This window comes from Dufourea novaeangliae, unplaced genomic scaffold (genome assembly GCF_001272555.1).
Source record: "Dufourea novaeangliae isolate 0120121106 unplaced genomic scaffold, ASM127255v1 scaffold168, whole genome shotgun sequence".
NCBI classification, from domain to species: Eukaryota; Metazoa; Arthropoda; class Insecta; order Hymenoptera; family Halictidae; genus Dufourea; species Dufourea novaeangliae.
Window position 1 is genome coordinate 2,028,846 of NW_015374062.1, and position 26,413 is coordinate 2,055,258.

The window sequence follows — 26,413 nt, forward strand, 5'->3', positions numbered from 1 at the left end:
CGAACTGGCTAATTCAATTCGAGTGAACGTGATTTTCTTTAAGAACCTGACAAACGATGGCCAGTAGTGACGCGGGACAGATCGAAAATTGAATTGTATTAGCTCGCGGGCGCAGGTTGACTCGACCGAAGCCATATTTAATTTTTCCACGGACAGAGTGCGTTCACACGGATCTCGCGCGTGCACAATCGTCGGAGGCATTCGATCTATCTGTAGTGGATGTCCTCGAAGGACATCGGCGAGAGTGAAAGAACTTCTGTTTAGCAAATAAACAAGCGTCTGGCTTTATCTTTCATCCCGTGCGCGAGACGTTGCGTTTCGTATTCCTTATAAAATTGCAAACGGTACATTTGCTTTTACGCGAAAAAAATGAAAACAACAGCAAAACAGGGTGGACTACGAAACGTGACCAGCTTAGATTATTCTAGTTCTTTCGATCGAAAATTTGTTTGGCTGGTATCACATGATTAAAGGAAAGCTTTAAGACGATTGTACCGTCAACCCTTATTTTCCAGAGTTTTCAAGATTATCATCACTTTTTCATAGATAATCCTATAATATTTTTACGCCCATCTTCTAGCAGGTACTGAAACGAATTCTCCAATCATCATAACAAATAATTTTTTTTTCTAAACCAAAGAAACAATTACCAACATATCATTGACCTTAATTAAACGATGTGCAAAAAGAAATTTCGATCGAACAGCTAGCAGTGGAATAATCTAAGCTGATAACAGTTCGTGGTCCACTCTGTATAAATTACAACAATTTTGCTAACACAGGGGAGTACGATTTAGGGAAATTTTGTGACAAGTGCTACACAAGTTAAATAAGGTTGGGAACCGCTAGTCTAATAGATCAGTTCACGGGACTACTCTGTCTATTCCCTAAAGAGGAGAGGCGAGGCAAGCGTGGTAGCTTGCACGCGTGGACACGACGACGGCCCACACGCGTCACTCTATCGCTCGCTCGGTCGGGCTACCTACGTTACACCGCGATAGAAATTTGTTTGCACGGACGACAGTGTAAGTCGCCTCGTGGATGCGCCTGGATTGCACGTGCACCGCCGCGAACGAGATTTTTTCCGTGAGATCCGAGAAGGTACACAGACGGCCGGTGTTTGGCGACAAACACTGTAGAACGTGTAGGGGTGGGGGATAAAAACACGATACCACACAATGCCGAACACTTTGCGGTCCAAAGTGTATTCTTGGTGATTCCCTTTTGGCCTTGCATAAATATCATGTAATTCAACTACATTTTAATACGTTCTATTCGATAATACAGGGTGTCTCAGCTAACTTGAGGACCTCGAATAATGACTGAACGGTACACTTTATGAAATTTTTTACTAAATTTTTTACTTAACTACTTTTTTTGTGGGTGGAGGCATTTCAGAGATCTCAAGGTCACCTTGATTTTTTTAACGGAATGACCTATTTTTTGGTACCATAAATCGATAGAGTATCAAATTCTGAGGGAAAATGTGATGGCCTTCACACGCCCTAAACCGAATAGTAAACGAGATATTTACAAAATAAGTTGCAACACTGGGACTTAAAGGGTTAAGTTTTAGCAGAACATAGGTTTATAGTAAACAGTTCACACGGGACGAAGTCAGTTTATCGCCTAGTAATCGTAAGAATATGCGTCTCGTGCGAACAAAAATTGAAAGCTGCGAATTGTGTTATCTGCGATGTGTAAATGGGAATACAAACTTGGTCGTAAAGGAAAAGCGGAGCATCCTACCAAGATGTGTGATTCTTGGTTCGGATAGTAGTAACTAGACTGTAGGATTCCATGCATTCGTAGCAGAAATCAGTGTGTGAAACGTAACGAAACGAAGACGTTAAGTAGGTTTCAAAAGAATTTTTCGGTTATAAAACGTAGAATTTAGGTACGTCTTAATGAAATTATTAGTGTATCTTATTAGTCTGTTTCTTTGATAGAAAAGTTAAATTTCACATAATTGTAATACCGAATACCCTAATTTCTCAATAATTCCCTTTTTTCGCACCAGACCGAATGATTTTAATAATAACAGAATCTTTTTCGAGGCACCAGACATTTTTTCTATCGTCTGTTCACCTTAGAATATAGATTTTACATGATGTTGGGTTACAAGAAACTTTCTTATGAATTCTCAGATTTATACAAGATTTAAAAAAAAATAGAAGTACACTTATAACGGAAGAAACGAAAAGATTAAAAAAAAAAGCGACAACGTTTAAATCGAAGCAAACGAGAAGATTATTAAGAAATAAGAAATTAGATCGGGAAAAAACCGAAAGACCATCGTAGGAATCATAAAAATGGAACTGCTGCCGATTAAAAAGACCGGAAGTGCTAGAACACCGTTATACCCGCTGAATAGGAGAAAGAAAAGAATTGCAGTTTTCACACTCGAACGACGCCCTATGTCGTCTAATCACCATTTCAAGTTGCGAGTAACGCAGAGGTTGTTGCAATCGATACGCAAAGAACTTTTATTAAAGTATCGGTGACGCGGTCTGAATATCGAATTGTCCTTCGATTGATAATTCATTGGCATCAAGCAGACTAGCTTTAAATAACCGACGTCGAAGATGTTAGAAAGCAAACGTCGAATTAACCTGTCAAATCTTATCCAAATCATCAACGTTCACACGGCAATTGCCACCCTCCATCTCCCGTAGTTCAAATGGTAATGCAATATGGCCAATTTTTTAAATTTCTATTTTTATTGATATAAACGAAAGCTTCCACGAGCTATCCATTCGCCACTGACGAGGTATAAGAATAGACCTTTCATCTTATGGGAGTTGGTCGCTCACCTAAACTATAGTACCGACACCTTAAAAAGCCTACGATTTTAGGGACTTCTACGTTTTGAGAACGGTGAATCTGCGGTGGGTAGTGACACTAAAATGGAAATGGGGTACGTAACCCCGGAAAAGTGGGCTGCAAAAATACATTAGATGAAATGTCTACTCCTATACCTCGTCTGTCCATTCGTCGATGGTGGAACCTCGTTTTCATAACGGGTGAAACATCCCTCGGTTCTAAGTGGCAGGAAATTGCAGGTTCTGCTGCTGGTAAATATCGAACCTGAACCAAGGGGAAAGGGGGGGGGGCAATCACGACGCCGCGATTACAGCTGAATCCCGAGCATTAAGTCGAGCATGGCGCGAAGTGTATTTACGATGATTCGAGTGGTCGAGGGCAGCTTCTTGGCGCAGCTGCGTCACGCAGGTACTTTTCTAGATCCGGTGGAAAATAAACGGAAGAAAACATCCGTGCCAGATTTGCTCCTTCAAAGGCAGCCATTCAACGGCGACCAGGAAAATGCAAGACCTTTCCGAGCGGGGATCGATCTTTTTTCTATCTGACGCGATATCCTTCGTTTCTCTGGTTGACAATGAAAGCTTTCGTGTTCTTCGCTTCCTGCGGAGTATAATAGGGGACTGAGGATCAATGGCTCGTCTTCTTCCATTCACGAACCCTGACACTTTTGGCTCGAGTGAAATACGAAATTATATCGTGATTCTAGACGGTCGAGAAGTACTGAATTACGTATTAAAAATTATTTTGTAAATATCTCGGTTTAGGATGTATGAAGGTCAACACATTTTTACTCAGAACTTGATACTCTATCAATGTATGATATAAAAAGTAGGTGATTCCGTTAAAAAAATTAAGGTGACCTTGAAATGTCTGAAATGCCTCCACCCACAAAACAATCACGTACCTTATAAGGTGTGTCTCTTGATGCCATTTAAGTTACACGCCTCAAATTTTCATGAAGTGTACCGTTAAGTCATTATTTGAGGTGATCAAGTTAGCCGAGACACTTTGTATAAAGATTATCTTTAAATAATTTTCATCTTAATACAATAAAAATAGTGAAAAGAGGATTTAGGGTAGGATGAAGCGACACTTGAAAACGATTATCTTTATAGAAATTGTGGTTGGTCAGGTTTTTAAATTATTTGTACGAAGACTAGAATATTCCGAATGATGCAAAAATGAATCAGCTGGTTTTATTGTATTTACCTTCGGTTTTAACATCCATATTGAGCTTATGCTGTTTTACCAGTCTGCCATATCTTGTTAAATTCAAGCAAATCCAGAGTGGAATCACTTGACGATCGATAGATCCAATACTTGAAGTCTCAGTGTGAGCATTGAGATTGAATGATATACCAAGGTTGTGTTATATTATGGGTCAGATTGAATTGATATTTGCATCAGCCAAATGTCTATGAAAATTATGAAAGAGAAAGCTATGAATAGATCGTGAAAAATACTGTGTCCCACTTGAAGAGGTCGAGGTGGCTTGAAAACTATACAACTCGAGATATTAAATTACCTACATTTCCATTCCACATTTTTTATACTATCAAAATTGAACGATTTACAATTGAGCTGCACATTTATTTTACTTATAGTAAATGGGACCGACCAAAATGAAATGGTCCATCGCATTCAAGTTGAAATTACGGTTTTATTTCATGTTATTGAGGGGCAATTCGACTTTTCTCAGAAAAGTGGGGAATATTAATAAAAATTTTCGATAGAAAGTCGCCATTACTTTTAGAATCACTAAATACATACTACGAGGGATTCGAGTGTATAAATACTTTTCGTAAACACTGTAACCGATAAAAATACTCCAAGAATGTTTGCTATATTTCTTGCACGTGGAGCATTCTCCGCAGAAACGCGTGTTTTTGGATGCCCGGTGAAATTCCTCGGAGGCCAATGTATCCCCGATAGTGACGATCTTTTTTTAGGAAAGGTTCTTTCGGCAAATGCCTTCCAGTAATACCAACTCATAGATATCAGGATGAAAGAAAATAATGAAATCAGTAAACAGATATATTTGTAGATTAATATATTTCACAGATTTCCAGGAATATACAGGGTGGTCCATGCAATATACATGGAATAATGTTAAAGCATTATTCGAGGTGATCAAGTTAGCTGAGACACCCTGTATAACGTATACTTGAGTGGATTTAGACGATTTACGGGAAAAGGACACAAAAGCCTATATAATATAATCATCTGTCTTTTTCCATTAATGGTCTCAATTTTATTTCAAACTCTTTCTTAAGCACTATTCCCTGATGATAATTATGTAGCAGTAACGAACAGATATCTATCGAAAGTAGCTCTCTATAAAGAAAAATCATTAGCCTCGAACAACGAAACGTCGAAATAAACGGGAACGAGGGAGAATTGGGGACTCGGTCGGCTCGAAAATTACGAGAAAGCAAGCAGGTGGTATGTACTTCTCGCGAGGAAACTAGAACGTCCTGGCGAAGATAATCGAAGGCACGATCCAATTGTTCACGTTGAAATTTGTCCATCCCGCGATCGTCGTCGTTCACGCTCGCGGATCGAATTCCTACGGAGCTTTTTACGCTTTCTACACCCGTAGGAGAGAAAAAAAAAAAAGAATTATTCGATGGATCGGTCGATATTACGCGACTCGAAACTATGGTAATTATAAGCATACACTTAGAAAGTGTTTTCGAGCCGGCGAAAACGAGAGTGGAGAAAAGAAAGGAAAAGTTATGTCGAAAAAGCGAACGAGAGATATCTTCGTTCCACCCCTAAGATTTCTGTGCCGTTAGAAAGTGTATTTCGATTTTATTTTAAGATCGTGGAAGAGCAAATCTTCCTCCAACCTCTGGCTTCACGAAGTTCTCTGAATTTCTGAAACGCTCGCTGGCGTGGAAACTGGTTTCGAAAATTAATCGGTAACATCGCACTGGATCGAGATAAATCGTTCGATCTTAATGCAGGTGAAAGTGCGGATTTTAGTATGAATCTTGTAAATCGTTAATCGTTGAAGACATTACGCTCTTGGTAGTATTAATTTTATGGTATATACAGATTGTTTCTGTTTATTTTTAACGATGAGACAGTAGTTTGTTTATTATTAGGTCGTGGGTATACTCTAACGTTAAATATAGGCGATGTTCATTGATGTAATTTCTATGTTTAGAAAAGATGTTTCGATTTACTCGTGTAATTATCGAATGAAAGTATCTCCGTTTTAACTTGTTAATTTTTATGCACTGTTTAGACTGTTTTGAAAAAATTATAAAGGCAAATCGGAATCCTTCTGACTTATTAACCAGCTTACACAGCGTAATTCATGGTAGAACAGAGACGCAGGTAATTGTACATTCAAAATGGACATCGATGGAGTAAGATAAATGTATTTTTGAAACTAATGAATTTATAAAGAAAAGTAGAGGTTCAGAAAGCTACAACAAATTTTTCCTTCAATTAAACATATTAAATAATACTAAATACAAATAAAAACTTATGTTTTCGGTCAGTTAATACTAAAATTATGCAATAATGTCAGTGTCATTTCTTAAATTGTCAGTAATTGGGTCTTTTACCCTATCAGTTGAAAATCAGCGGTTCAAGTAGTATAAGTTGTCGCGCCAGACGTATTTTGCTGTCCCTCCGTTTTCCCAACTTAATTCGTCCCTCGGTGTCAAATCGACATAGTGGTAAAAAATTAATACACAATGAACAAATAAATAGTTAAATTTGCGAAGTCTTCAAAACAAAAAAGTCACGGAGCCTCAGCTGAATTTACGAAAATATGACAGAATAAAATCATTTCTTGGGAGAAAAATCTGCCAAAGTAACACAAGGGACGGATTAGGGTTAATAACTCGGAAACGATTCCTCGAACGTAATTTCGTCATTCTTGATTTTTATCTTAGTTTTGCATTTAGAATTCACCCGGGAAACTGTCTCGCTGATTTTATTAACACCCTATACGTTACCGTCCCGTGAGTCAACCGCGCACAGACCCCGAATATCGATTGTCTACGGATATCGGGTCTGCCGGTCACGTTTCAATGACAGGACAAAAATGGGACGATCGTTCAATAAGGACCCAGCTACGATTTTATCGAGTTTCTCCCACGTGCGATACAGTCGTCACGTATCTGCACTGTTCACCTGCGAATACCGATTCTAGGTCGAAGGTGTGAATTACTACTTTTCTGTCAAAAGTTCTGTCACACTGATATCATTGTGAGAAATTTGTACACTTTTATATTTGAAAAGATTTTAATTTTTCGGGAACGTGTTCACTAATATCGTGTGCGTAGTTAGAGAGTGTTGGACAAAACAATGTTTATTCTTTGACAGCACAAGTTTTTTTAACATTAAAAAAAATTCTAGGAAAATATTCATAATTCCATCGTAAGGAAAGATGTACGAAATATTCGTGACCGATCTAGAATTTTGAAAATACGAAAATATGAAAGTATCAATTGAAAACAACGAACGTTGTAAATAGGAATTATCAAGAGAAAGGGCGATTGATAGACCCGTAGATAATCGTCAGCCGCGCAATCACAAGAGAATCCGAAATTACAGCGCGTGCAGTAAATAGAGCAGAAAGTATGAGAAACCGTTGATCCACCAGAGAAGAACGGGCGAATGCTACAAATTATCGCATTCATGGCTTGGGCGGGTGTTCAACCGAAATACCGTTCTAATCTCTATTCTTGGTGTACGCCTCCCACGTAGCCCGACAAAAATGTAACTCGAGTGTACATACGTTTGGATTCACTATTCTCGCTGTTATCGAACTTCTCGAATTGGATCGAGTCCGTGGTAATATCAGCGTTTGAAGGTTTCGATCGATAACGTCGCGATATCGATGACAAATTGAAAGAATAATTTATAACTCGCGATATCTCCGCGGTGGAACAAGGCGAAACTACGTAGGTTACTTTCTCAAATTTCGACTTCGATTCGGAAATCAGTATTTCGATGAATCTTTTCTGTGTGAAACAAAAATGCATTGGTATCAATCATCAGTAATCCAAATGCACTGTATCTTTGTAAATTCTTCGAATATCGATATGAAATTTTCAGATAGTGTTTTTGAAGGGTTAAACTTTAAGAAAATGCTTTTGAAAAAAATGTCACAGTAGATTGACAGACTTAATATTCAGCTATTACAATGGAAAAATCGTTCGATTCTCTATTCGTCAAATGATTAATGTCGCCGGTCTCGAGCGATCACGCGATTGGACGCGCAATGACTAACGATTTCCAAGCTGGGAGCGCATTATCTTTACCTTGAGTCACGGAATCTTTTTGTCTTGCTTCTGGCCAGTCTCTCCGGCGCTAATAGTCCTCGAGAATGACTAGTTTGGCATTGGAAAAAACGCTTTATCGGCGGAATTCACACGATCGTTGTCGGTGTGTACGTTCGGTCGCGACAATGGGGCACAAAATGATTGGCCAGGCATCAAGAATGTGGAAGGCTTTGAGTTAATAAATGGAATTATCGTACAAGAAACAAGAAAATTCTGTAATTGAGCAAAAAGGAGGATTCTAATTTAGTCATCCTGTAAGTTATTCTGTTTTTCTCAGACTTGAATTTAAAACAATATAATTCAACGTGATCGTGACTTGACTGTTTGGTGTTTCAAAACTTTTTGTTATCAACAAATTATATTTTGGAGAATTTGTTAGCACGATATTATTCTATATAAAAACCGCAAACCTCGTCCATTAGAAGTTTTCATGTATCTCCTTTGGTTTTCAAGATAGTACTTTCGGTTCGAGGGGTGGTTTCACCCCTTAACGTCGCGTCTCAGCTATTCCTTATTTTTAAGTGCTTAATAGACAGACGAAGTTTCATCAAAATCGGAGGGGGACACTTCCGTGCCTTCCATTGTAAGAAAATTCGTCAATGGCTATTAAAGAATCGGCACAGAAATTGAAAATATATTGATCACTAATCACTGCCAAAAAGTTGTTCATTCTCATTAACATATACACCGAAAAGTCCACATTACTTATTGAATGGCCTAATAGTAAATAGAATAAGAAATAAGAAAATTCCATGAAATAAATTCTTTCTTTGAAGTCTAAACGAGAAAAAAGGATTCGAATTAATGGACGAAATTACCATACGAAAAATAAATTATCGTACAGTGCCATTAATCATCGTTCCTCGCCCATGTTAAGACGAGACACGCACCTACACTTTTCGCCAAAGCCGTTCGTTCGGCGGAAACCACCGGTGGGCGAATGGAAAAATTGTACGATCGCGAAGAGATCGACCGCAGGAAAGCCTCGTGATCAATCCATCGATAATCGTGTCCATGGTTGTTATTTTAAGCTGAACTTGTAAAGATCGATTCAGTCCTTGAGACGCTGACGTTGTTATCGCATTATCAACATTTAAACATGTTTAAACAATGGTCAAAGGGGAAAAGACACCCGAAATGCACCAATTTTTGCAGTCGAAGTCAAAAGAAATGGCGCAATCGAAACGTTTCTTTTTTTCTTCTGTCTCCTGGGAATAAGGATTACTGTAAATGAGCTTTTTTGTCATCCGTTACGTGGACGGGGGATTTGAGTTTTCAACCACGAGCGCGTGTTGCGTAACGCGATCCAAGAAAATCTTTCGTAAGAAGGTAGAACTAAGCTCGATCTACGTTTTACGATGCTGCAACGCGAGTACTGAGTACTCTGCGATAATAGGAATACCGAACGGGATTAGTAATTCCGAGTGAAATTGCGGAGATATCGAATTTCTTAGGCTAGTTACGAATTAAAGGTAGTACACTCACTGGATCAATTAACATTACCATCTTAAATGCCTGTGGAACTATGGAAGTAAGGGATGAAGGTTTTCGCATAATAGTTCGTATGCAATTAAATTGTTACGACCGTGTAACGACCTATTTCACGCTGAATTAGTATAACATATATGAAAATTTGTTCTGCCGTTGCCACGGCACAGACTGCACAAGATAGTTAATTTTAATGATCTACTTCATGGCATTGTATAATTTACTCTTTCTTTGCAAGTTGGAGCTTTCTGAAAATCTTCTCTATCACAATAACTGTTCTACAGGAATAAACATTTTCGTTCTTACACATTTTCTCGTATCATTAAAAACAACGGAGATATTTTAGGTGAAAGTGTTAGGTGACTCACGCTGTACCTTTTCATCGTACAGCAGACTCACGTTAAAGTAGCGCGATGCAGGGAAACGCTACTTTAACGTGAGCCAGTGGGCATCCAGGGTCTCGTGGTAGTTCGGTCAATCCACCAATTGCATCACAACTTTGGTTAGTGGTAATAATGGGGTGCGTGGACGTGTGTGAGTTAGGGCGTTCCTACCGCTACTTTAACGCGAGTCTACTGTATCCCGTTGTCCGTTCATATAGAAGGGATCGTTGCATCATGATCTCGCAGATCATCCCAGTGAATCATGTTCCGTATTTAATTGCCTCGAGTGGCGGGCCGGCTGCGCCGTGTTTAGATGTAACTTCAACCGCATAGAGTCCGGAAAAGACGGAAAGAAGAGGAACGCGCTTTCGGTTCTATTTTCGCCGGCCCGAAAGGTCTCGTATTTCGGACGACTGCGCGGTGCAGTTTCACCTGATACCAATCGGGGGCCCTCGTTGGTTTGGATTCGAATGGTTCGAGTTTGGAAACGCGAGGGGTGAGTCCATTGATGGTTCGGGGCGGATCGAGAAACGGTCGAAGGAATTGATCGACATTGGCTTCGATTTGATTTAAATTGATTTTAACGCTTATTAAATCTAGTTTGCAATTGGTATCGGTAATCTATTTTGTTTCCTGCGGTTAATGCCTGTACTTAATCGATACTACATCTGTAAAATACGATTCTAGATCTTAATGTACATCGATGTCGTTTATGATTCGAATGTCGAAGGAATTGATCGATATTGGCTTCGATTTGCTTTTAAACTGTTTTTAACGTTGATTACATTCATTTTTCTTTTATTAGTGTCGATGATCTGTTCTGTTACCTGCAGTTAATGCCTCTTAATCGATACTGAATCTGTAACATACGATTCTAGATCCCAAGTACATCGATTCCTTGAATTTCAGTTTCTCTTAATCTAATTGGTCAAAATCATTCAAACCAGTTGTTTTAATCTGAGTTTCTTTTTATTATGCCCAAATATTATACCCAACTCTATACTTTCTAAATTCAAGCTTTCAATAATTCTCAACTTCGACCTTCAATTTTCAATGCCGAACACCGATTCGTGAGGTACACGGCTTTAATCAAGCAATGTGTAGATCCCTACCGATGTCTTGGCGGGCCCAAGGTTCGTCGACTCCGTGAATTTAAATTTCCAATCGTCGAGACCTGTTCCTCTACGCCTATATCGGAGATCGCCGCGACGGTTTCGTTGCGCACGATCTACACAATTAAGGTGGCTCATGGAAATTTTTAAAAATTATACATTTAGTTGAAAATTTAACAGAACATTCTTAAAAGCTTCAAATTTTAAGGAATTTGCAAATCTAGCTATTTATCACTTCATTGTACTAATTTTTACCACTTGGTCAATGTGACACCGAGGGACAATTTCAGTTGGGGACATGAGGGATGAATGAGGGTTAATACCAATTCGTAATATGATGCTTTATTGACTGGAGAGTCATGGATGAACCACCTTAACGGAGCAACAAACCCTGAAAACACGGTGCAACGGACGCGCGAGTGGGCCCTGCCTGCCCTCTCGTCCGTTTAACGAGGACGGAGAAGTTCGCGCGAAGAGGTCTGAAGAGAAGCGAAGAGAAAGTCATCACTGGAAAAGTCAGGCAGACTCGCGGAAACTCGGCGAGAAAATTCCGTTTTTTTTTCGCTGGGTGAAAATGCTCGCTTGGCGAGCTCGTTCGATGATATTGACCTTGAAGTCGGTGAACGCTCGAAGTTTCATAGCCTCGTTACAAATGACAAACTTGTTACGCGCTCGTGACGACCGTAATTGACCGGTTTGTAACTGAAACGAGTCTTATTAATAGAAAGTCCATTTTTAATATTATAGAAATAACTTTTTACTTATTATTCTTCGTATGGTGCGAATTTTTTGTTATAAGCTCCTATTTATTCGATAAAATAATCACCCAAAAACAAGCACTTAATGGATTTTCTTTTTAATAAACAGCACTTTGTTCGTTAAAATATTACCTGAAAAGAGGATTTGTATAGAAATAGTTTTGCATGATACATAATAAAAAATAATAGGTATTTAGGTTGCCGTCATGCGGTATCATTATTCGTCGAAAAATAAAGCAATTTACCGTGATTTGCAAGAAAGAAAGAAAGAACGAGGAGAGGAATAATTAGTGAGAAAAACCAACCGTATTTTCATGATGACGATGCTCATAGGAAGACGTCTCTCCGCGGGTAAATGGCGTCCTCATGCAAATATAGCGATTCTTGGGGAGCGGTCGTGTTGGTTGTATTAGATAGGGGCTGACGGACGTTTTATTGCGACAGTCTGAAAAGCGTCTCGACGCTCGGCACCCTCGCGTGTTGCTAGGATAAAAACGCCACCCTTCTTCAATGGGGCTACATACCTCTGATCAAATGTTTTCGGATTCGCTGGATTTTCCCGCGGCGAGATTGAAAAATCTTCATCTTCGTGAAATATGTTCGAAGCTTAGGATATCAATTTAGGCTCACCGAACTTAATAATGGTAATACTCATATTAACCCTTTCAGTCATGGATTCTTACTTTGCAATCTAAACATTTGATATTTTGTATATTGAATATACGAAAAAGAAGAAAATTTTTGGTGCAAGGATAGTATCAAAAGCTATTTGAATAATTTATATAATAACATTTATTAATAGACAAATATTCATCCCTAATAATAAATGTTATTAATTAGTATTTGTAAAAGGATCAATTATTTCATCTTTCTCCACTAATACCACTGTTCAGTCAACAACGTCGATGGACAAACGGTTGAGGACAGAAGCGGTTATTATAATTAGCTTTGCAGTGTTTAATAACATCGCGAGCGCAGACTGCGCTCCCCTCAGCTGTTCAGTACGTTGTCAGCGTACCACGGATGAGTAACGACGCTAATATTCGTACGTGAGCAAACACGAAAGACGTCAGACACGGGTCACGATGTACGGAGTCGCACGTAGCACGTGCAGAACAATGAAACGACGTGGTGTCGAAGTATGGAAGTTGCATCAGATGCAAGGAGGATGAAAATAAAAACATAGGAGCGCTTACAAGCGAACAGAAGAGTAGAAAGATGACAAAGGAAGTAGGAGGGATGGATTACTAGAAACATGAGGGTGGAATAGGATGAGCTCACACGAGAGTGTTTAATTCTTCATTGGTCTATAGCAGGTCATTTCTGAGGCACTTGGAATTTTGATTTACTAAGTACATACCTTGATAGTAACAATTACGGTATAGTACTTATGTAGTAACATAACACTTAGTACTGTAGTATCTGGCACTGTAGTACCTAGTACCCTAGTACCTAATACCATAGTACCTAGTATTATATTACCCAGTACCATAGTACACAGTACCGCAGTATCCAGTACCATAATACCCCAATACTTATGAGCGGGAGTGTATCTGCAACCTGCTATCACTATTTTCCTGATATAGTATTTCACGATAAAGCGATTCTTGCGAACGTAGGTGCGTAGTCGCGACAGGAGGAGAATCGTGTGGGACGGGTTGAAGGAAAAAGACGAAAAAGTTGGAAGCGAGAGGAAAAGCAATGCGTAGACCTGTGTGTGTGTGGGTTGAAGGAGAACCGTGGGGACGTCGGTAGTATTATGGGGGCCGACGAACGTTTTGTTGGGAGAGTTTGAGAAGCGTCTCGACGCCCGGCGCCGTTCGGACAGCCCCGGTCTCTGTTCTGGGATATATAAACTCACCCTCACTCGGTAGGAGCTTTGTCCTGGGAACAGAGTGACGTCAGTGGCAGAGATCGTGCCACCCTATACACACGCAAACCAGCAGGATTGTGTGGAATAGAACGTAGGAGGGGTGGGATCACATCTTCCAGGCTGGAACAAGTCACTGATGCTTTTATTTGCCACTAGAACTACTAAAGCGGAGATGGACAAATTTGTTATCTAAAGAAATTATTAAATTTATTTTAAAGTTCTATATAATTAAATTTAAAATTGTTTTAAAAATTATTACAATATAATTACTATAAAGGATACTTCGTTAATTAACTACTTTCACCTATTTTCTTTTATAGCTCCGATATGGTGGATCGATGAAATACATTTTTCGATGCAGTTGCTCGCGTTCGAAGCTCGATGAATATGGTGATAATATTTTTTCTATCGTGTTCCAGTTCTCTATCTTGAATTTCTTTTTTCGAATACTCGATCGGTTATAGAACTTCGAATAATTTCCGTATTTATTCGTTTTTAATGATGTCTAGACAGGATTTATGGTTGAAGAGTTGTCTAATGCAGAAATTGAGTGAGAATTAATTAGCGTGGTTCCACATTCGCAGTTTCGATCGTGTGCACACATTAATGCTTAATTTTGTTTGCATACACTTTCTGAAACCGTGGATTACTCATCGGAACCAAATCCGAAAGCCCACCACCCCGTCTGATTCACCGAGGCTATCTAGATAAACGTACCCGGGACATTTATTGCGTCTGGTGTGCTTTCGAGTTAACTAATGCGTCTGGTAACCAGTCGTTATCTACGAACCACGCACTTTCCTCTCCTTTTTAGAATCCAAAAGTTACGATTCTTACGAGACAGCTTGCCTTGCTTCGATACTAACTTCGTGTGAAGTGAAAAGTGCACCTATTGGCATTTCTATTTTCGATTTTGTTTGTATGAACTTTTATGAAAAAGTGATAGTAGGGTTTCGTAATTAAGCTTTCAAAGCGACTGCAATTTTTGACACATTATAATGGAGATTAGTTTTCGAACAAGAACCAAAACACTTTAAGGGGGTGAAATTTGGATCGCTTATCCCATCAAAAGAGCCCCTATCAACACGATCGAAGGAATCCGATATCTCATCTAATTTCCCCGTTCGTTGCTTGCGATTCCTTCTTTTTCTTTTGTATTTCTATATTCTTTTTTTCGTCCTCATTGTATGCTAAACGGCTCGGTTTCCCGCGTCCTTGCGCTGTTGTTGCCTATAATTCAACACGATACTTCGCATTATTGCGAGCCACCTTGATTACGATAGCGTCGTTAAGCCTCTATAGAACATGTACTCCTTTCGGATGATTGCGTGAAAATGTTCACCGTTGCAATTATCCGCAATTACCTACGCGTACGTTTTCGCGAGCCGTCGTTTCTAGCTCTCTCCCCAGTCCCCTGGTACGCGTTCTTCATAAAACCGTGAGATCGTCTTTTATATGTTAAACCGTGCCGTTAAATCGTGGCCCCATCGACGATCATAATCGCGCCGACGCACGACGGGGAGGGGGATAATGAACGAGACGTCTACCCCCGGGGTTCAATGGTTAATTGAAGCTTGTTATTTATGCAAAGTGAATTGTACCGGACAAAGTGAACTGTACGGTACAATGTATACCGTAACGACAGGAAAATGGGAGCGTTTGGTATAGATAGATATACAGGGTGTCTCAGCTACCTTGATCACCCAGTACTAAGACGTTAGCGTTTATTTACAGGAATGATAATAAAGTACGCCAGTAATGGTATTTTAGAATTATTTAGTTGAAATATCTCCTGAACTACTAACTTTTCGACATACGTAGGTTACAATCTCCATCGCTCCGTATTATTATCGTCAACAGCCAAGTCCAGCTATCTCGTTACCAAATAAGTACATGTACATTCGTACTCGAAAAATGAGCGATCTGATTAGACGGGATTATAAAACAAACGGCGCACCCGTGAATCATCGGAGTCGAGTGTAGTATCCACAAACGGGCGGCGAACCTGTCGCTCGACGTAGAAAGAGACACAAGACCGCCCCAGCACGATAAGCGATATCGCGGCTAAGCGGTTATCTGTCTCTGTCTGTCGTTCGCCGTGTTGCTGTTATCGTCCACTTCGAATTAGCCCTTCGCTGGCCAGCGTTAACGTTATATGTATAGTGGGTAAGGAAAGTATTCGCACACCCTTTAAAGTAAAACAACTTTTTTAAAATTGGTCCAAGTAACTTGAGTCGTTTTGTTAAGTTAGGAACATTAGTTTACTAAATGATGTGTAGAAAAAAAAATGCGTTATCATGCTCGCGCACGACTTCCGGAAAAGTCTCTTATAAGAGGAAACGGTTCTTTTCCTTCAGGAACAGATCCCAGCGAAGATAAATCCGGAGGGAGCAAAATGATAAAAAAATTGTCGGTTGTCTGTAAAGTAATTTTTCAGAATTACTTACGGATCAGTACATGAGATTTATTATAAGATTAATTAATTAATCAGAAAAAAATCTAACCATAATATTTAAAATTGCTTTTTTCAAAAACTGTACATTCTGGATAAAAAAACGGTTTGCAGATTCGTATTCGGCTCAGAAAAATCTGTAAGAGGCATCTATTAACTTGTCTTTCCCAGTGAGGAATTATTATCAAGTGACGAGTTCGCTCGTTTTCACCAGCGAACATGTTAAATTATGATCGCGCCGAATATCGACATAGAATCTTCACCGTTTTGGAAATACGATGTTTTTTTTCCTACTTTCTTGATTGACATCCTTATCAGGCAACGTACTCGTGGCTGCGTGCGTTAATTACGTAGATCGAAGAAGCCGACTACCGTGCGGTCGGACAGCATTCGCGCGATAACCTTATCCGGTAATCGTCTTGCTTCATCGATCCACTTGGAACTGGCCCTCCGTGTTCCACCGATTTGCATTTACATCGCGATAACTCTTTTACTTCCTCGAGTCCGTCTTCCGGCGCCTTTGAGGTCTTCGCACCGAATTCGGGGTAGTTCTGTGATCGATATTGTTATTAACGTTTCGTGGCTATTAATAGAGCACACCTAACCCTCGATTTGTGAGATTAATTGGTATCTTCTGAGTGAACGTTGTATAAATCGGGGTATAAAATCATTTTGGTTGAAAATAAAAGGGCTGAGTAATGGGGGTTGCAAGAGTTTCAGATGGAACGTTCACTTAATGGAAGAAAATTAAAAAGACAATGCAATTCTTACTGTTGAGGCTTCGGGTGTGAGCCACGTTCTTCTGGAATTATTTTCCGAATACACACATACGTATTCTAAAAGCTGACACTTCAACACGTCGTTTAAAAAAAAAAACAAAAACTCATTTATCCTTGTGTAGGCAACCGGATACCTGGGTAACCAATGTACTCATTTTCAAATAATACGGTGTCGAAAACACAAAAAAAATTTGTGCATCCTTTTGATCCGTCAGAGACGCGTTAAAATGAAGTATGTCGACTTTAATCACCGAAAGATTAATGCCTCCGTCGTCCAGCGTATCGAATTTCTACCCTCGGATTGAGTTTTAACCCCATTTTCGTTTCTTGGCAGCGAAACCATCGAAGAGACGTTTTATTTTTGTCGCGGCCGCTTATTATATCATCGCATTTAACGATTTTGATTCACTGCATACACTGTGTTTACTGGTGAAAGAGAACTGTCGGGTCTTTCTGCTTTCTTCTTTTCCAGTAAACTGTATCGTCATAGTTGGGTTAATCCTTTAAGCGACATAAACACAATAGAGTGCTGCAAAAAAATGTCTACTTTCATTAAAGTACTTGTATTTGTTCTAAATAGTATGAAAGCACACGCTTGGCACCTATATTTTAATTTTCTTCCTTTACACTGTTTCCACCTGAATGAACCCAATTCCTCTCTACATAAGGCCGCAGAGGGTTAACCCCTTGCCTTACGATTTTCTTGACGTCTACAGTCTTCAGAAATATTTTACTATTACTAGCTTCCAAGAAACAAAAAGAATTATATACTAATTCCAAGTGTACATTTACTCTGAAATGTTAAATATTAATATTCTACTACCGTCGTAGAATTGAAAGTACAGTAGACTCACGTTAAAGTAGCATAGTGCAGGTCTCTCGAGACGGGTTTTTCCTGGTAACGCTACTTTAACGTGAGCCAATGGGCATGCAGGATCTCGTGGCAGGTCGATCGATCCACCAATTGGATCAGAACTTTGGTTACAGATGGCGACCGATAGTGGGGTGCGTGCACGTGTGTGAGTAATGCGTGTAACTGGGGGTTTTTCTACCGCTACTTTAACGCGAGTCTACTGTAGCGCATTTCGTGGAAGTTGCTCGAATTTTTAAGGCGTCCGAAAGACGTCATCGACGCCTCTGCTCCTCGCGCTTTCGGTATTGAACGAATCCGTGGGGTATGGTGCGAGGTCGGAGGCAGCGCCTCGATTGCCCCAGTTCGTACCAAATTTACGCGAAGACTTTATTCAGTTTCTTTTTTTAACGCGTAACCAGTGACCTATCCGGACGGCGGCTCTCACTCGTCGAAACGCGCTTTTTCGCCGTTGTGCAACGCCCAAGCTCTTCGAATTCGTGCGAGGATTCCACGACGGCAAATAGAACAACGATGTGTTCGTGTCGGCCCGCTGGTTACGATGTCGCTTTCGTGCGAAAATACAGAGCGATACCACTGGTACTTGTGCTTTGGTATCGAGCTATTTTACATGAAATAACCAGTCAGAATGATTAACACTAGGTCCATAAATTACGTCAAAATATAGAATTCTAAATTTCTTTTTTATAAAAATAATTTTACGCACTTATCTGTGTTCCATCGAGGAACGTCAATAACCATGCTTCGACTAATGAAATCCGTTGAAATAAAAGAGAATATAAAGTGCTATTTGAAAGACCAATATTTTCTTTGTTACGGACTAATACTATCTGTATACACACGATCCACCGGATGGGTCACGTCGGCGTGGACGTGTTGAAGGAACAGCTGTAGTCCAGTTTCTGGTGCTCAGTATCTAGAATTACGACGTTATACCGTCGGATATGTAGAACAAATTACGGGCTGAATCGTTTTGCAGGATATCGAATATCTATTGCGCACGGATTCAGTTTCAAAGACTATGGATTATACTTTCAACGATCGATACCAGTTCCAATAATTACCGGGGACGTATCGTCGATCATTTTTGAATGATTTTTGAATAATTTGTTTTATTGTTAGAGAAAGAAACAGTCATGCTGTGGTCCATGAAAGCTTCAAACTTTATCGATGAATAGACTGTGAATGTTCATACGAATGTAGACTTTCGTGGACTGAATTAAGGAAAATGGAAAAATTCTCCGGCCAATGTCTCATTGGATTATGATCTATATCAGTAACAACTAATTGCCAATTTAAAGGATTCGCGGTTTAGTAAGTTCAAATTACTGAAAACCGTCGGTTCCTCGCCGACTTATAAACCATTTGACGCATTAGATTGAAATCTCTTGTTCGGAGGAGGATAGATCACCGGAAACTGTAATAGCATTTATGACCTAGGAAACTGTCTGTGCTAAGGCATATCGCTTGTTGTATTTTATTGTTACATGTGAAATGATTCTTTCGAATAAAGTTTTGCTAGACTGATTGCTATGTATCTACACTTCAGTTCATAAATATTAGGACACTCATCGAATATGAAATAAATATAATAAGGCATTACGAAAATGTTGAAAGTTTAGAATATGTAGATAATAATTCATAGAAATAAAAACTAAATTTTAAAAATGAATAAAGATATATATCTTTCTGTCAGTATTTCATTTTAAATACCGTTAATTTTACCGTTCTAGTTCCACCATTCGCAAAAACACTTTTTATATTCAACTGTTTTTTTTTCTTTTTGCAATTAGAATAATTTGTACTGCAAACTATTTTCTCTGACCCTGTACCTCCTCCTCGTGACCCAATTAGTTGTCCAAAACGCACGTAACAATGGTTCTTTGACTTCCCAACTTCTATCAGCTCTACTTTCTAATCAAAGCAAAACGTTAAACGCACCTAAGTTTAGTCCATGCATGATTCCTACATACAGAGACCGATCCATCCTAATAGATTCTCCACTCCGTAATTGCGCGTTAATTAACACGACGGAACGCGAACCGCCGTAACAATTAATACAATTCCGATTTTCTTCTACCAGGAGTCTTCCGGCAAAACTGTAACGGACTGTGCTGCGGGTGGTGCACTTTCATCCGTGTGCTTGGCCACGCGCGCGGAGGTATCCACGCTTTGAGTCTCGAGTGGCCGAGGCGCAACTTAAGCTACGTATACACTAGGACACATGTCGCGTGACATCTGCAACGGAACAGCAGAGACGCTACACAGGGTGAGTTACGCATGATCGACTTATTTTTTTTTGTTTGATACTATGACGGGTGGACCCTTCCTGAGAGATGGAATGACGGATTTTCCTCATCTATGTGGGATTTTTACCCACTAAAAACCACCTGGTGACCCTCTCGGGCTTGAGAGCCGGCCATGGGAAGACCGAAATACTCTTCCGCGACCGGCCCCAAGTGGACACGTTCCTTAAATGAACTCCGCAACGCCGTTCATTCTTTTTTCTTTCCATTTCCTACGTCTGAGGGTTGTCTGCTGTCGTTGACGAACGCGCTAATTGTCGAGGGATTTTAAGAAGCCTCGCTAATTGCGACGCTGACGAATTCCTTCGCGTTCACTTTCCACCGCAAGAGGGTATTCCCGTTCATTCGCTGCCGCGGAGTCGACCGTTAATTAAACCCCGTGGATAATGAGATTTGTAAAGAGAGGTACTGGAGCGTTACTCTTGTTTTTTTTTAACGAGCTTTCACAGTGATTGGGTCATTGTACGAAATATTAACCGTTTGCAGTCTTACAGAAACGGCTATAACTTTAACACTCAACGGTCACATGGGGTCTGTTCGACCCCAATGCAACTTGAGGCTAAATTTTCTGTAAGTAGTTATTTGAGGATAGAATTTAACCGGTCATGTGTTAGTAGTTTTCAGAACCCCCTTTACGACTAGATCCCAGGTATTTTTCACTATTTGAAGATTGTTCAGTAATTTTTTTAATCTAAACTAATTAATAGCGACAGAGTTCTAAAGTGATAAATTAAACTTTTACTGTATTGGACAAACGCAGTCAGCAAGTTAAATGACTCACCCTGTATACAAGCCATTCCCTTATCAATATTCTCTGAATCATCCGCAAATCCTCTAATTAATTCCGTCTTTCAATCCGATCGAAACACGTTCATTGTCGGAAGCGACAATAATAGACGATCGAGAAACGTGTGGTGCGACAGTCTGAAAGACGACACACGTTCGTCCAATAAAATCGATGCGAACGAAAATAGTCGTCTGTCCGTTCGTCGAACGATATACTCGAGGCCCACGTGCTTCGCCGACGATGTGCATAATATTGTGCACATGGTGAACGCTCCTTGCAAGTGTCGTTGCCCACGGCTGGCAATAATCGCCGAGAGGTCCGCAACCTGCGATGCTCGTCTGCTGCACGTCTATCGGGCTCCTCGATATACAGTACAGTGATTCCTCGATGAATGCGACACGAGCAACGGCGTTATTCACATGTTAGAAACAATTTTGCGTATTGTTTTATTATTTTTTTTTTTTTTTTTTTTTTAGGGGCGTAGATTCAACTCCCTAAATCCATCACCATTAATTTTTTTACACCCTGTATGTACCTACGTGTGCCGTGACATCGGCAGCTTCTTCATCGACGCCCACAGGTTCCTGTAAAATTGCTCGTCAGTTTGGTCGTTCTAGTTCCACGAGATCGCATCTCTCCCTCGCCCACCTCGACCATCGTATTTATAGAGGAACACTCACCTTCTCTTTTGTGGCCACTCGCGCACTGTGTTTGTTGTTCTCCATCGACTAGAATGGCTATTCATCCCTCTTTTTTTTGTAATCAGTAACTTGTTGAAGGAGCACCACTCTCTTTAGAAGGGTACGAAAAATTGGTTTTTGGTTTATTGCATTTTGAATGTTTATAGTCCTGAAAATGCATATTCGGTTGCTGTCGGAAGTTCTGACTTTCGTTGGAAATAGCTACTGCTAATCGTTACTCTGTATCTGTCAACTAGATATCATTTTATCATCTCTTAATAAGATTCTCAGTAGGATTCTAAGTATTCGGATATTCGAACTATGTATTCGAAAAATTTCGAATACGAATAATTTCTTCGAAGAACTCTAATAGTACGAAGTACTCGAATACTTCAAATAATTTAAATCGCACGTGATTCGTAGAACACACTGTATTAGTGGTACCATAAAGTACCATCAGGAAATACCGGGCTAAACGCGAGTCATTAATAGTATTGAATATAGAGGAGAAACAACTTTTTTTTACATCCTAAAGGGAAAAGGCACGTCAGAAGCCTCTTTGTCCCGGTTCCGCGTGTGTCGCGAAAGAAACGCTCGATTCCTGGCTACTTTCCTCGTTCGCCACGGCTTTATCTTCGGGTATCTCGTACAGGGAACGAGCGGATATCATTGGTGGAATACCAGTTTCGCGTGGAACAAAGTAACGGCGGCCTTTATACATAAGTGATCAGAAGCGAGGGCAGAGGCGTCTATAAATACAACGAATGAGACGTTTTCAGGCAGCGATTCGCGAAAAAAAGAATCGATTCAGCGAAATGGGACGGCATACTTCCGCGGAAGAATTTCAACGAAACCGTCGCGAATCTAATTTTTCCGGCCCCGACCCGCCGTTGGTGGCTACTACAGTAAATCCTCCTTGAGTGATCGAAGACTCCTCGGCACTGTACAGTACATAGATATTTCATAAACTAATGGATCGAATAATGACTTAAAGGTACGTGCTTTTTTTGTGGGTGGAGGCATTTCAGAGATTTCAAGGTCACCTTGATTTTTTTTAACGGAATGACCTATTTTTGAGATATTTACAAAATAATTACTGTATTGGAATCGCTGTATTGAAGTGGAGGAGCATCAGTTCGAGCACCTATAACTTCCAGATAGTAAGTACGTATTAAAAATTAATTTGTAAATATCTCGTTAACTATTAGGTTCAGAATGTATCAAGGTCAACACATTTTTACTCAGAATTTGGTACTCTATCGATCTATGGAACAAAAATAGGCCTGGGTTAGGTTAATAGTTTTTTTTGTAATATACTCACAAAAGTTAGCTTGTTTTCAGTGTTCTATATGTGATTCCCCCTTTAACGCTCGGGTTCCTTGAAGATTTACTCTGTCACCGAATATTCCCGCGAAACCCCTTTCGAATCGATGGCCACTTTCAGCCGCTGCGATATGTCGCTTGACCTTCTTTCATAAAGTACGCGCCTCCGCCAGAATTTGTCGGACATTAATGAACTTTTTTTTACCTCGAGCGAGCGAAATCAATCGAGAAACGGGACGAGACCTCGAGTCGCTCGTCGGAACGAGCAAAGAAAAAGGTGAGGGAAAGCCATTGAGGCGTGTCTTTGTCGCCTTTTGAATCGAGACACGGTTGAAAGTCGCGCTTTGTGCCACCGGTGGCGTAAAAATGGCGAACAGGTCGGGAACCTCGGTGCACATTACCGAACAAAATGGATCATGGCGCGGAAAATTGTATACATAGCCACTTCGATGTGATTCGGATTATTTAGAAGTTTGATCTTTGTTGAACGTTTCATTCAATGTATGTAAAGCTGCGTCTACACTAAATAGCATAACACGTTGTATAGCAAAGTTATAAAACTTGTTAGAAAAACAGAAAGAAAAATGTTACATAACACCATGTTACGTAACATTTTTCATGTTATATAACGAGTTATATGTTACCCATCAAATGTGAAGCCATTAGTAATAATATCATAGGAAATATTATACAAATTTGTTACAAACTTGTCCAGAAGGTATAGTCTTGTAACAAATTATAAAAACATGTTGTGTAGTTAAATTATATAACAATTTGTTATATAACATTGTTGTGCTGTATAGTGTAGACTCAGCTTTACGATGGGAATAAAGTTGTACAAAAAATATATTACGCTCAATGTAAGTATTATACATTTTACAAGGTATTCTTTATTAAAAAAAAAATAGAAGATCAATATAAAATGTACACGCAGCCTCAGAAACGACGCATAATAATCAATAACCATTTTCAGCCAGTCTTCTCTTTCTCTCTCTGCTGACTGTTACACGATTTTTCTCTGACCCAGAATCCTTTGAGCGGACTGTGTACTCCTAAATATACAGAACGTGAAACATTCAATTGAACAATACAGACGTACGTAGCAGGTCACGAATCATAGGCAGTGAATTTGCGATTCCGCAGCATCGTTCGTGTCGTGTTCATTTTGTGTTTCATGGAAAGGACGACACGCGAGGAAAGGAACCTCATTGGTAATTTAATACAATAAAAAAATTCTATTCAACGGACAATCAGCTGACTTTTTCAGCTGTTTGGTTTTTTATTCTATTTAACAGAGCTCTATGAGTTATAAATGCATAAAATCCGCAGTCTATTTATTAATAACTACTGGTAACTTTTAGCTTGTAACTTGTTAAATTTTACTAAATAATATCAGGTCACTCGTGCAAGATTGGTCCTAATATTACAATGCATACCGTACTTTGTAAGCACTATTTCTTTTTTTTTTTGTTTCTCGAATTTTTCCATTCGAAACGAGGACAGATTATCGTTTCAACGACGTCTGTCGTGACACAAGGGTACGGGGGGCGGCGAATGATAGTGGCTTCGTTCCAAGTTCTTCCAAAACGTATCACCGACACCTTGCTACAGCGGCGTGGTCCGTTGCTCAACAGTGTCCCGAGACTTCTAATAGATAACCCAGTGAACCGCTTGCCCAGTTGCGCTCGTTCTTCAACCACGTAGAAAACGTTTTAACATTCGGGTCACTTGCCCGATCAAGCGTCGCAGGTGGCACAAACCTTACGGTAAATTTTCCTGTACACCGCTTTTCGATAGGCCTCTCAGAATGACCCGTGGATAGGCAGGTTGTCTCGTTGGCATGCGAGTTTCGCGACGGGAACACTGCGGATTATTCCACCTAAACCAGAGCTGGGCAGCATTTTATTCGAATAATACACAGTTAAAAGCAGCAGTATCTAACGGTGTCGTTCTGAGCTTTAAACAGTTAATGAGATTAAATAATTGTTCGAAAAATGTCGATTCATTCATAAAGAAGTATTATTTTATTATAAAAATTGAAATTTACACGTTTAAACAGTTAAAAATGACGAAATACTTTTTTATCTTTTATTCGTTATTCGAAATTGTTTACCTAGATAATGAGTTTGCCCATCTCTGACCTAGACGCAACCTTACCAATATTTCTGTCACGTTGTTTTTATCAATACCGTAATCAAAAGTGGTGTAGGTACACCCACGAGCAAACTCGGCTTCAATTAGGGGAAAAAATGGTATATGTAAAGAAAAATGTTGTTTACAGTTTAGAACATTAATAAACGTTACCCAAACGTACTAGTCATAATTTATATTAATTTTTCCTGTAATTAATTTCCAAAAAAAAATTACATTTTTTACTAAATCTGACTGCCCAGTCTCGTTAAAGACATCACGTTTCGTCTTACCGCCAAAGGTCTAAGAGTCTCTCGAGGGAACAATGGTACGAGAGGCGTGAAGTATTCGCGTAGGTATAACGTGGACGTCGGATGACGCTCGTTTGCCCCGACAATTTGCTGTAATGGCCGGAACAGCTGATCGTGGACGGACAAGGAGAAACTATTCCTACGCTGCCGGCGTGAAACCCTGTGTCTCGATTCGACATCGGGCCTCGGAGTTTCAGTAATCGAGATCGTCGTGTTAAATGCAATTTAAGGAGATTAAGTCCTGCCTCCATTCATGCCCACATTAATATTTTTACGGTTGCTATGTACTTACACTGCCGCTCGAAAGGCACTGGAGCTGTTCCATTGTTTTGACGAAGATGACGAGTACGGTAATAATTGCGAAGGTTTCAAACTTCGACTGTTATTTGTATAACTTATGAATTTCCAACAACTGAAAATTGTATGCTAATATTATCCTGAACCATATAGTGGTCACTGAGTTAAAAGCACGTTAAGTTGAAGAATCAGCCGAAGAATGCGACTCCCGAAACCACTGGACCAGTTCGGATTCTAAGTTTACACGCGTGTATGATCACACAGATGGCCTCATTTCCTATGCGACATAGATCATTTACTGAAACACAACGTTGTAAAGAAAATATGAGCTAATGGGCAAGATATCTCCATATTAATTGCCATTGCATTACTTAATGACCTAATGGAAAGGTTCAACCCGTTGTCATAGTGGAGCACAACAGACCACAAATAAATTAGGAAATTCGAATGAATTTTCCACAATTACGCGTTCTGCGAATTAACGCTGTGCGTTTATTATACTTGACCAAATTTGCACATGCGTGTAATGCACCGTCCTATTAACGCGTTCCGCGTTGCTTGGCCGACCCACATACCTCAATTATGATTTTGTTGCAAAACATAGCCACAAGTGGTAACATACCTGCGTAATTAAATACAAGGATTCTAATATTTTAATCGTCTTCGAAACACTGCGTTAACCTGAATTAATCGAAAATAATCTAATTCAGGATATTACTTCTTGTTAATATGGCTCG

General features: G+C 39.7%; 1 protein-coding gene across 1 annotated transcript in view; it reads left to right on the top strand.

Annotated features, from left to right (window-relative positions):
* Positions 1-26,413, top strand: part of LOC107190269 (protein-methionine sulfoxide oxidase Mical) — a 56,808-nt gene that overhangs the window by 2,153 nt on the left and 28,242 nt on the right. The window contains exon 2 of the mRNA XM_015579048.1: positions 19,926-20,111. The gene's annotated coding sequence lies outside the window, so the exon portion shown is untranslated. The remainder of the gene's footprint in view (positions 1-19,925; positions 20,112-26,413) is intronic.